The sequence below is a fragment of the Pseudonaja textilis genome, chromosome 3 (assembly GCF_049901715.1).
Source record: "Pseudonaja textilis isolate UNSWEBS1 chromosome 3, rPseTex1.2, whole genome shotgun sequence".
NCBI lineage: Eukaryota > Metazoa > Chordata > Lepidosauria > Squamata > Elapidae > Pseudonaja > Pseudonaja textilis.
In genome coordinates this window covers 81,465,856-81,476,759 of record NC_141992.1, presented here as the reverse complement: position 1 = coordinate 81,476,759, position 10,904 = coordinate 81,465,856, and the positions used below count along the sequence as shown (strand labels likewise).

Genomic DNA, 10,904 nt, shown 5'->3' with positions numbered 1-10,904 from the left:
CACCCATTATCTCTGTGTCTTCTAAATAGGTTTATACTCTTAATCCTTGTATGTTTTCCCCTTTTCTCTGTGTCCTGTTTCTGTCCTTTATCATTTCTTTTCCTTTCCTTCATCCCCTTCTTCTTCTCCCTTCCCTTTTTGACCCTTCTCTCTCTAATTCTGATTCTCTCTTCTGTAATCCTCTCTTCTGTTTCTTCCTAATGTTTTAATTACTTTTCAGACTATTCTTTTTTGGGGTTGTTTTTTTGGATCTTAAAAATTTTCACTCTCTTTCCCCCCTTTCCTTTCTTTTCCCCACAAAGAAATACTTGATCATCGAAGATGGCTTCTTCTTTGTCCCACCCTTCTTGTTGTACAGGCATTTCTTGTTGTTTCTCATAGTTCAGGATCTCCATTTCTAAAAATTGAAATACAAAGCCAAAAGAACCTCTTCCTTCTTGTGCATCTTCTTTCTGTTTTTTAAGTTCCATTCTCAGTTCTTCCAAGAGTGATACCATTTTAAAAACTTTTAAACAACCACCCGATTAATTTTAGTCCTTTAGATCCAATAGCCAAAAATCCAAAAATCACCAAGTAATCCAAATAATCCAAAATTGTTTCTTCTTGCTTCTTTTTTCCATTTTCTCTTCCTGGGGTTCTCTTATCTTGTTACAAAGTTAAAATGTATCTTTTAGGAATCTTGTTAAAGTTTCACTGTTAATTCCTTTCACTTCCAGGTGGTCTCCTCCATTTTTCCAGATCCCACCCCTTTGTTTTTTTCCTTCTTTTAAAAGTTTCTGAGAATCCAGAAATCTTTATTATCCCTTTGACATTTTATTTTCAGCTTAAATTCCTGTTACTGTCAAAGTGGATTTTTGCCGATTTCTTGCTTAAGTCTCTTAGTAGTCAATATAGGGAAGAAAAGAAAAAAACCCAAATCCTTTCCCTTCCCTCTCTCATTCGCAGCTTCAAAGTCTTCTTTGGGAACAATGTTGTTCTTTATAATTCAAATTCCAGGGTACCTTGTATTGTTGTTTTTCCAGTTCAACCCAGTCAGCCAAAAACTTTCTCTTCTTATCTTCCTCCTGCAGATTCTTTTCCGGTTGAGTTCTTCTTTGAGGTGGCCATTTCTGACCACCACTGCAACCACCTTCAAGAAAGGGAGTAATGGCCAGCTGGGGAGGAGAGATGCAGCTCTCATTGACCCTGCTGGCAGTCTCCCCCCTCTTCACCACCTCTATGGGGTGGCTTAGCCCCAAAACCAGCCAGCTCAGGGTGCTCGAGTGGCGAGCACAGATCGAAACTGTGCACAATTGCAGATTTCGGTCTGTTGCTGAAGAAACTCAAGCCGGAAGCTCTACATTATCTTCTGTAAAGTCAATATGTAGTAGATCATTGCAGTTAGTTGTGGTACGACTAGGAAATGTGGGGCATGAGCCATTGCTGTTAAAAAAGACTGAGCTGAAGAATGTGTTGAAGAACTTGGCCTAAGCAGCTTCGTCGCTGCAGTCTTTCCTATTTAGTCTCTTTAGAGGTGGGAGGGTTCTTGAGTCTTTAAGTTTGGTGTTTACAAAATTATAGAAGGCGCGGGTAGATTTTGTACATAGGAGGTTTTTGTCCTGTTTGCAGTAATAATTTGTACATTCTGCCTTTATCTGTCGGCATAAGGTGTAGTATCAGTTTTTAAAGTTTGCTACATAGCTAGTTTTGTTTTTATGCCATAGTGATTTTTTTTAAATTGAAGTTTTCTTATTGTTGTGGGTAATTTGTTTTTTTTAAGGGGTTACTAATGGTACATATAGTTTAATGATTCTTTCAAGTTCAAGTAAGAATGCATTATAATGGTCTTCTGTAGCATTACAGTTAGAAAACAGAATGTGCCAATCAAGAGATGATAGGTTGGCATCTATGAGATCATAATTGGCTTTTTTGAAATTGTATTTTGGAGATCCATCATTATGATCTTCTTTGTGAGGGCATAAATTGAGACAAAAGTCAATCATATTGTGGTCACTGTTCGAAAAGGGTTCTTGTATTTGTAGGCAATAAATTGAGTTTGAGCTGTTGCAGAAGATGAAGTTGAGGCAGTTGTTTAGTCTAGTGTTGTTAGTTACTAATTGATCCAGTCCCAGTGTAGTAGTGGCATTGTACAGGGTTGTAGGTATGGGTTCGGATGTACATTCATTTAGGGTCCAATCTATAAGAGGTAGATTGAGGTCACCAAGGAAAATAAGAGGGTGTGGACAAGAGGCAGCTCACGTCAGCAGTGAAGTTAGTTTGTTTGCATGAACTATGTCATAATCAGGGGATCTGTAACATAGTAAGAAGCGGATAGTGGTATTTAAGGACAGTTCACAAACAATGGTCTCTGGAAGAGCAAGCTCTTGTGTAATTTGAATCTTTCTTAGATTTAGGGATTTTTTATAGAAGATAGCAACTCCACCTCCTCTATAGATTTCGCGATCTGACCAATAAACATGATATTCTCTGACTGTGGTAATGGAGTCTGGAAAGGATGCACTCAACCACGTCTCACAGACAAATATAACATTGAATGTGGCTGTGCTTAGTAAGATGAGGAATTCATGCATTTTGTTTGCGAGGCTTCTTGCATTGAGTAGTTTGCATTTTAGATATGTAGTAGGGGTCTGGAGGAAGTAAGGGGCATTCATGCCTATTGTTAGATGTTGGGGTGATGGTTATTGGGATTTAAGTTGAAGGTCTTGCTTTTGATACATTCTGTGTGGTAGTCAATGTATAGGTTAGTATTTCCTTGTTCTTGTAATCTTTTGAGTTCAGAGCGTAGTTCATGGGACTGTACACATTGCTGTAAGGTTAGGTCAGGGTGAGAATGGAGATTCTTATGGTTGATGTTGCTCTTGGCAAGTGAGTTTATAGTGTAAATGAATTTTTGTTTGCTTAATTCATTTTTGCAAATGACCCTGCAGAAGCATGGGGCCAATGAGCCGTCACTCTGGGCCGATGCGGGAAATGTCAAGTATTTCATCAGGGAAGATGCTTAATAGCCACTGATGATGTTGCGGACATTTGTGATGTCATCATTGTCATTGTTGTCTTCAAGACCAAATAAGATGGCATTGGGACGTTTCCGTTGCACTTGATAGCTTTTTTGATGAGGATTGGGATATCATTATTTGTTGGATTTGTGTTTTTTGTGGAATGGGTTGTGGTTGCAGTTGTTGAGTAAAGATGTGGTTTGCAACTATTGGATGTTCATTTTTTTTGTGTTGTGTCTTTTTTTTCAAGGTTAGTTAATCTTGTTTTTATAGCCTGCAGGGATTCTACTACAGTGTCAAGTTATGTTATTCGTGTTTCTAAGGTATCAACTCTTTCGAACAGGGCAATATATTTGTCCAGTTTGGGTCTGCACAGTGGACAGAAATATGGAAATCCATGGTTGGGTGATTCTAGGAATTGAGCCATTTGCTTAGGTAATCCCAAGCAGTCATGGTGAGTGTAGTTGTCACATAGGGAACATTTGATGGAATTTTCATTCTCCTGTAAAGGTTCTTGACATATATGGCATATGCAGGAGTCTTGTGGTTCATTGGTGGGGATTTCTTTCTTTTGGGGTTGTGGTTTGGCATTGGATTTTTTCCTAGCATTGTGGGTTTGTTGAGATGGTTCATTAGTTACATTTTTCAATCAAACAAGATCAATAGCAATATTGCACCAATCAATTAATTACACTAATCATGCTAGACAAGTAATTTCACCCTAATCAATTAATTACACTAATCACTAATCACACTGGTCAATTAATTTCACTAATAATTAATTTTACCAATCAATTAAATTGGCATTCACATTATTTGCACTAGACATTCTAGTCACACTAATCAATCAAACAATCAATTGATCAATTATTTTAGAGAAATTATTATAGAGATATTATTTTATAGACATCATTATATAATCATTGATATGTGTCTTGAGGTCATAAAGTTGTACATTTTTGAGGTAATGAAGAAATCAGTGTTGTAAGAATTGAAGAAATGAGATAGTAAGTCAGCAAGTAAAGGGTTATTGCTTTGCTGGTGATCCACTTGTATGCTGACTCCGATTTCAGCTGGCAGGAAATCTCCGCTCAGGGAGTCTCTGCCCAGGGAATCTTGGTGAGGTAGAAATTGAAGGCACATGGTTTCTTTTTGTTCGAATGAATTCAAAGTGATTGATTTTTGGTGAGGTAGAGATTAGTAGTGAAAGGGTTTCTCCTTGGCTTATTCTTAATGTTTTAAAACTCAGAGTTTAAAGTAAAGAGCCCCCTTCTAGCTCAGAATTGTGCTCCTCATCCACTTTCAGCTCAGAATTGAGTTTGCAGCCTGCTCTCAGCCCTCTTTCAGCTCAGAATCGTGCTGTTCTCAGTCTCTCAGACTACCCTGATTTCTCTCAAATTACGATCAGTCTCTCAGACTCCACTGATTTCTCTCAAATTATGGTGTCCCTGTCAGCTCTTTGCTATCTCTGCTGATCTCAGCCTCTCTCAGAGGTCTCGCAGCTTTCTATTAGCTCCTCTCCAATCTCCCTCGCTCTCCACTGGTCACAGTATAGCTCTCGGAGCTCAGAATCGTGTTCTTCAGTGCAATTGTATATTATTTTTTTAGGCTCAGAATTTGATCTCCCTCTTGGAGATCTTGCTCAGCATTCGACTTCCCTCTTGGGTCCTGGTAAGCTTTAGTCTCAGGCTCAATAGTCTCCCTTTCGTCTATCAGTTGGCTATCGACTTGGTCTCATTAGGATTATTTTCCAGTCTCAGCCTCCCTTTTGGATCTCCAGGCCAGCTATCCACTATCAGTACCCCTTGGTGCTTCTTGCCATGGTTCCGCTGACCCCAGATCCCACTCCTACCTTAGTAGTTAGTAGATGATTGAAAAACTATCAGAGAGTAATTCACAAGGGCTGCTGCCGGCGGCCATCTTCAATCCATGAATAACATCTTTGTATAATATGTCCAAAATATATTGAGTCAGATAATTTGTGCCTCAGTAGGTATTGTAGATATTTGAAACATTAAAAGTCACTGTGGCTCAATGGATCATCTGATAATCTTTGACACGTGTATAATGCTTCTGCTTTGAGGTTATATGCAAAGCCTATTTGAGTGTTCCCTATCTACAGCTCATTATCTTCTAATGAGCCAAAAGCTGGGACAAAATGGAGCTCAATAAAAATAAAGAACAAGATGAGAAGCCTTTAAAAGAGAGAGAGAACAAAATGTTTCACCATAATTTTAGTCAAAAGCTTTCTTTCTCGTTAAAGTATGAATTAATAAAATTATAGTCAAATGATTGTTTAATAATGATATCAGGCTATATAATTGTTGATTGATAATATGAGCTATTATGTAATATAACTACAATGGAGACTATGAAATGGATGCACAAGAAAAAGTGGTAAACCAACTGATACACTGTCTGTAAATTCATGAAGGAGGATGATGTTTTTATGTTTTATGTGTTTTTGTTTGTTGTTAAAGTCAATGAAACTTTTTTTTAAAAAAAAGCTTTCTTAATGACAGAGAAAATGAAAGCTTCTTTTATCATTCAGTCACTAAAGCCCTACCCATAGGTAGCTTTAAGAGAATAGCCTAAGTAGAAACGTTTACTTCAGTTTTTCCACACAGTATTAAGACTGCAAGGTGAACCTGCAGAAGAATACATAAATATATTGATTTATAATTATAATTTCATTCAAGTTAAATAAGGACTAAGGTAAAAAGACATTGCTATGCCGTACAGATTTGGAATCTGTTGTTACTGTTATTACCGCATATTACTGTGGTTTCTTGGTACTCAACTGCTTTGAAATTCATTGAATTCGGTACTCAACACATTTTGATGCGTAAAATTTATCCCGATATTTGTTGTTTGTTTGGTATTCAATGCACAAACGAAGACCTGTCAGTGTCAGCTGCCATTTTCCTTATGGCAAAAAATTGTTTCATACTCATCGGTTTTGGTACTCATTGTGTCTTCTGGAACCAATTAACAATGAGTACCAAGGTACCACAGTATTTATGAGATAGAAAAATAGAATTCATGCCAGGTGAAAACACAGTGAAACATTGGATGATCTAATCATCCCACTATATAGCTTAAGGGTCTCAACCTTATACTTCTCAAGCAATTTTCTGTTGCCCACAATATTACATAGAGCCATGATGGCGAACCTATGGCATGTGTGCCAGAAATGGCACACAAAACCATCACTCTGGGCATGCCAGCTGTTGGCCATTGCTCTTCTGGGTTCCAGCATGCATGTGTACCAGCCAGCTGGTCTTCATACGCACATGTGTGCCAAAACCCGAAATACTAGATGTCTGGTGCACGTGCACGCATCGGAAACCAGAAGCTAAGCTTCCTGCCACATGCTTAGGTGCCAGGGAGCTGCTCTTCCAGTTTCCGGCGCTCTCGCATGCAGGGAGCTGCTCTTCTGGATTCCAGCACTCTCCCGCACATGCATGTACGCTACCGTTTTGACACTCGGTGCTAAAATGGTTCACCAAAACTGACATAGAGGAATGAATAAGGTCTCCAGGGCACAGGACCACCCCAAAAGATGGCAAAATTGTTGCTGCCCATTTTGCAGGTGTACAAATTATTAACAAAGATGGAGAAAAAAGGAGCGTGTTGGCTTGCCTGAAGCCCAGGAAAGAAAGTATCTCACTCCACTGCATATACAGCAGCAGAGTGAAAGTCTACTCCAGGCATCTGGCCACGCTGCCCTTGTTCCTTCACCTTATCTGACATGGAGTGGAGGCCACGTAGGTGGCAGAATTGGCAGGATCCTTGAGAACACTGGCCTTAGCTGTGTTAGGAGTAGGTGGTAGGAGTTACCTTCTCATTGAATGTCAATGTTTCCACATTACAGTGAGGTTCCAGGAGCCTCTCTTGCAGACCTCTTGCTGTTCTTAGCTGCTCTCTATGCAGGAGTCCTCTTCTATACAACCAGCTCTAATGTCAATAGCAACTGATGAAGGGAAATTTCCTGACCCAGTAATTCCAGCAAATATTTCACAATAATTCTCTATTATTCTAATTGATAGCACATTTCAGGGAACATTTAAATGCCAAGCACAGGCAGAAAAATCACTATGGTATCAGGGATCTCAACAGATATTGATATGCTAGTGAAACAATGTCTGCTTTGTGTCCAGGGAGAAATAGCTTATCACTGATACCATCAGAACTTGATGAGAAATCGTGGCAAAAAATGCTGTTTAGACCCCTGGTCCTGACCTACCTATATTAGGTAAACACTCATTTCATATCTTTCTCCATATCTCACATTTAGCATGCCTTAACATTGGAATTTTAATTTTGTCCCTCTGTGCCTGCTAATCACTGATTATTAAGTTCATGCCTTGAGAGATGGCTAAACTCAAGAATATATGCAGTTTGGTTCAATTCATATATCAAAGTTGTTGGGTTTTTTAAAAAACGAAGTTTCCTTAAATGACTTAATGCTATGAAATGTTCTTTTGTACAGTAGGTAATCTTGTTTCCCTTATCAACTGTAAAGCAATTCTCTCTACATTTGGGATCTTCCACTAATATATACACATGCTCAAGCTTTGATCAACGTTCTATGTTTGATCTAAACAATGTTGTGTTCCTTGCTTTTGCTTGCCTGGGTGGAAGAGACCAGTTACTCACTGTAAGTTGCTAGTTTGGGTATTAATAAAATAATTGCTTGCCTCCAGTTATGGGTTGTGGCTTCTGAGTGGGGTTAAAAGGTAGCCCTGTGTAGAGCAGATTACAGTAGTCCAGATGGGAGATAAGGCATGAGTGATTCTAAGAAGGGCTGATCAATCTTGGACAAGTCATAACTGGTGCACAGGATAGATTTATGCAAAGGCCCATCTAGTCATGGCTACTTCTTGCTACTTAAAATATCTCAAGTCTTCCAAAGCTTGCTGTACAATAGAATCCTAACCAAGCTGGTGAAGTTTGCATAATAGAGTAGTCAATGCTTTGTCCAGTTTGGCAAGAATGAAAATGATGATGATGATGATGATGATGGTGAAATTACAGCTTCCTGCAATAACACCAGTGGAACTCAAAAAAACTGCACTACTTGGAACATCATACATTTTAAGAAGATACTTGGTAGATACCTAGAATGCCGGCAGCAACCCATATCAACCATCAGTGCCAGTCAATAATATTTGTGATACTTTTTTAAATGTTCAGTAGGTGGGCCTTTGCAGAAATCTATCCTGTGCACTAGTTATGACTTGTCCAGAATTGGTCAGTCCTTCTTAGAATCACTCATGCCTTATCTCCCATCTGGACTACTGTAATCTGCTCTACACAGGGCTACCTTTTAATCCCACTCAAAAGCCACAACTGGCCCAAAACATGGTTGTTTAGGTAGTTATGGGTGTTCCCCATTTCATCCAGATAGCACATATGTGTTGGGTATAACAATGATACACCAACTAAGTTTGGGTGAATAAATATATAAACCAAGGTTTGGGTGTTTGTAACTTGTAGCTTTAAGCACCAAACTGCTTGTAATTAACTAATTAAGGGTGCGGTTACAAACGGCAATAAAAGGCAGTAAGAGAAACGTAATCACTCTGCTTGATCTCTGCTTGTTTTGTCTGCTTGCTACTGTTTGTTTGCTACTGTTTGCTACAACTGTTTGAATACCTGAACAAAAGGACTATTTCATTGATGTGCTGATATCCTGTGAATACTCAGCGTTGTCTTCAAAAGGAAAGGTATCAGAGGAGAAGATATCTTTACAAGCAGATAAGGATATAGAACTGACTAGTGAATGATCTAAGTTACTGAATGGATATATTTGTGAATGACATATGGACTGATTGACAATGTTTAAACTCTAATTGGATTAAACAACTATTTAAACTACAAAAACAGTGTTTGTCATCAGTGTGTGTAAACTCTAGGGCCCTTCCTCTCTCATTTGGCTGCCTGGCTTGACTGCTGCTGCACATTCTGTTTGGGGGTTTGTCCCCAATCACTAACAATATGTTAATTGAACTGTCCTAGCTATTGGTAAGCTTCCATGTGCAATTCGAAGTAATGTTTGTCAACAGTAGATTCTTTAGTGTCTTAGAACCTGGTTGACTTTAGGACTATCTTTCTCCTGTTGTTTCTACCTGACTCACAATGTTTGATAAGAGTCAATAGACTCCAGGCTACAACCGCAGAGAGATGTCATCTTGTGGGACCTAGAAGATGTACCTTTTCTGTAATTATGCTTACCCTATGGCAGTGATGGCTAACCTTTCCATCCTCGCGTGCCAAAAGTGCGCTTGCACACGTGCCAGCACCCATAACGCAATGCCACATGCCCCCCCATGCCTCCTACGCATGCGTGCATGACCCCCAATGGACACTGCACAACTCTGTGCATGCGACCCCCCCATGCATCACACATTTTTGCACATGCGTGCGCATCTTCTGCACTCCCCCACCTCCTGCACATGCGCGGCAGCTACCTGACGATCAGCTGGCGGGCAGGCAGCGCACGCACCTGCACAGTGGACCTGCTCTGGGGCGACGGCTCATGTGGCAGCAGAGATGGCTCTACCTGCCACTTCTGGCACGCATGCCATAGGGTCGCCATCATGGCCCTATGGAATAGAATTCCCCCAAGTGTGTATGGCTTTAACTTTTCCATGCTTTTGTGAGCCTATACAAACCTGGCTCTTTCTGACACAGTGGTAAAGTGATCTACTCCCTAATAATTTAGGTCTTTGATTATGACTGAGTATCCTTTTCCTCTGATGCTCTGTATTTATTGACAGTTCTTTTATGTTTTAAGATGCTATTTCAATCCTATTTTGTATGCTAGCATTACTTTGGGGCTGAAGCAGCATACAAACTGATAAGTAAATAAAATAAGAGAGGGGGCAACATCCAATAGAGGCTGCACATCACAATATTGTTCTGTACAAGCCATAGTCTTATGCAAATAAATTGCAAGATAGTTAAAGATGGAACACTTAACTGATTTAGCAGTCTATAATTCTACCTGTAGCCAAGACACAGTTGATAACTAAAACAAGAAGAGCTGTTCTGGGGGTGATATCACGATGGCTTGGACATAGGAATGGTGGCTCCATTCTGAATGTCCAATTTTTCTGCGTCTGGATGCCCGATGAAGCGACGGAGGACCCTGGAGGGGTCTGTGATACAGAGGGGAAGCTGTGAGGGTACCGGGTGGAGGCACGATCCCCCACTCCTGTAAGAAAATGGCGTGGAAGAGACTGGCCCTAGGAACGGATCCGGAGGCGTGACAGTCCAAGAAATGGTGAAGGAAGCAAAGAGTGAGATGAAGGCAAGCAGTGAGAATTGATGAAGAGAGGTACCTGATTCTCAGAGATTATATGACCTGGAGAGAGTGACGGATAAGTGAGTCTCCAGTGAGGGAAATTTGGCGATCTAGCGGTGGGAGCGGAAGATTAACGATAGATTACAGTGATTATCTGTCAGAGTGGGAGAGGTGACTAGAGACTAAAACTTGAGGCTGATATTAGTAAAAAACTACCCAAGACAGACAATTTGATTATTTTATTGATTATTTAGAGGGGACTGGTGGAAGCTGTTTAAGCTGATCAAAAGGAGGAGATATATAAGGAAGGCTGACGAGAAGTGCTGAAGGACAGTAAAAGAAATACGACTGGAACAGTGATTGTGCAGTGACTGTGCATATTAGAAGGAAGAGGACATTTTGTAATGAGGAGAGTTGATGGTGAAAGTATAAAGAACATTACGTGCTTCAAACTTTTCTAATGACAAACAAAAAGGACCAATATAAAAACATTGAAAGAAAGAACAATTGTGCAAGATTTGACTAATATAACCTCTGGGTAAAAGGAAATAAGAGCTATTGTGATTGATGGACTATAAATTGATACTTATAATTTATTA

At 39.7% G+C, this 10,904-nt stretch overlaps 1 pseudogene; it reads right to left on the bottom strand.

The window, feature by feature from the left end:
* Positions 1–1,466: 1,466 nt before the first annotated feature.
* LOC148126186 (uncharacterized) lies at positions 1,467–9,262 on the bottom strand (annotated as a pseudogene).
* Positions 9,263–10,904: the final 1,642 nt, after the last annotated feature.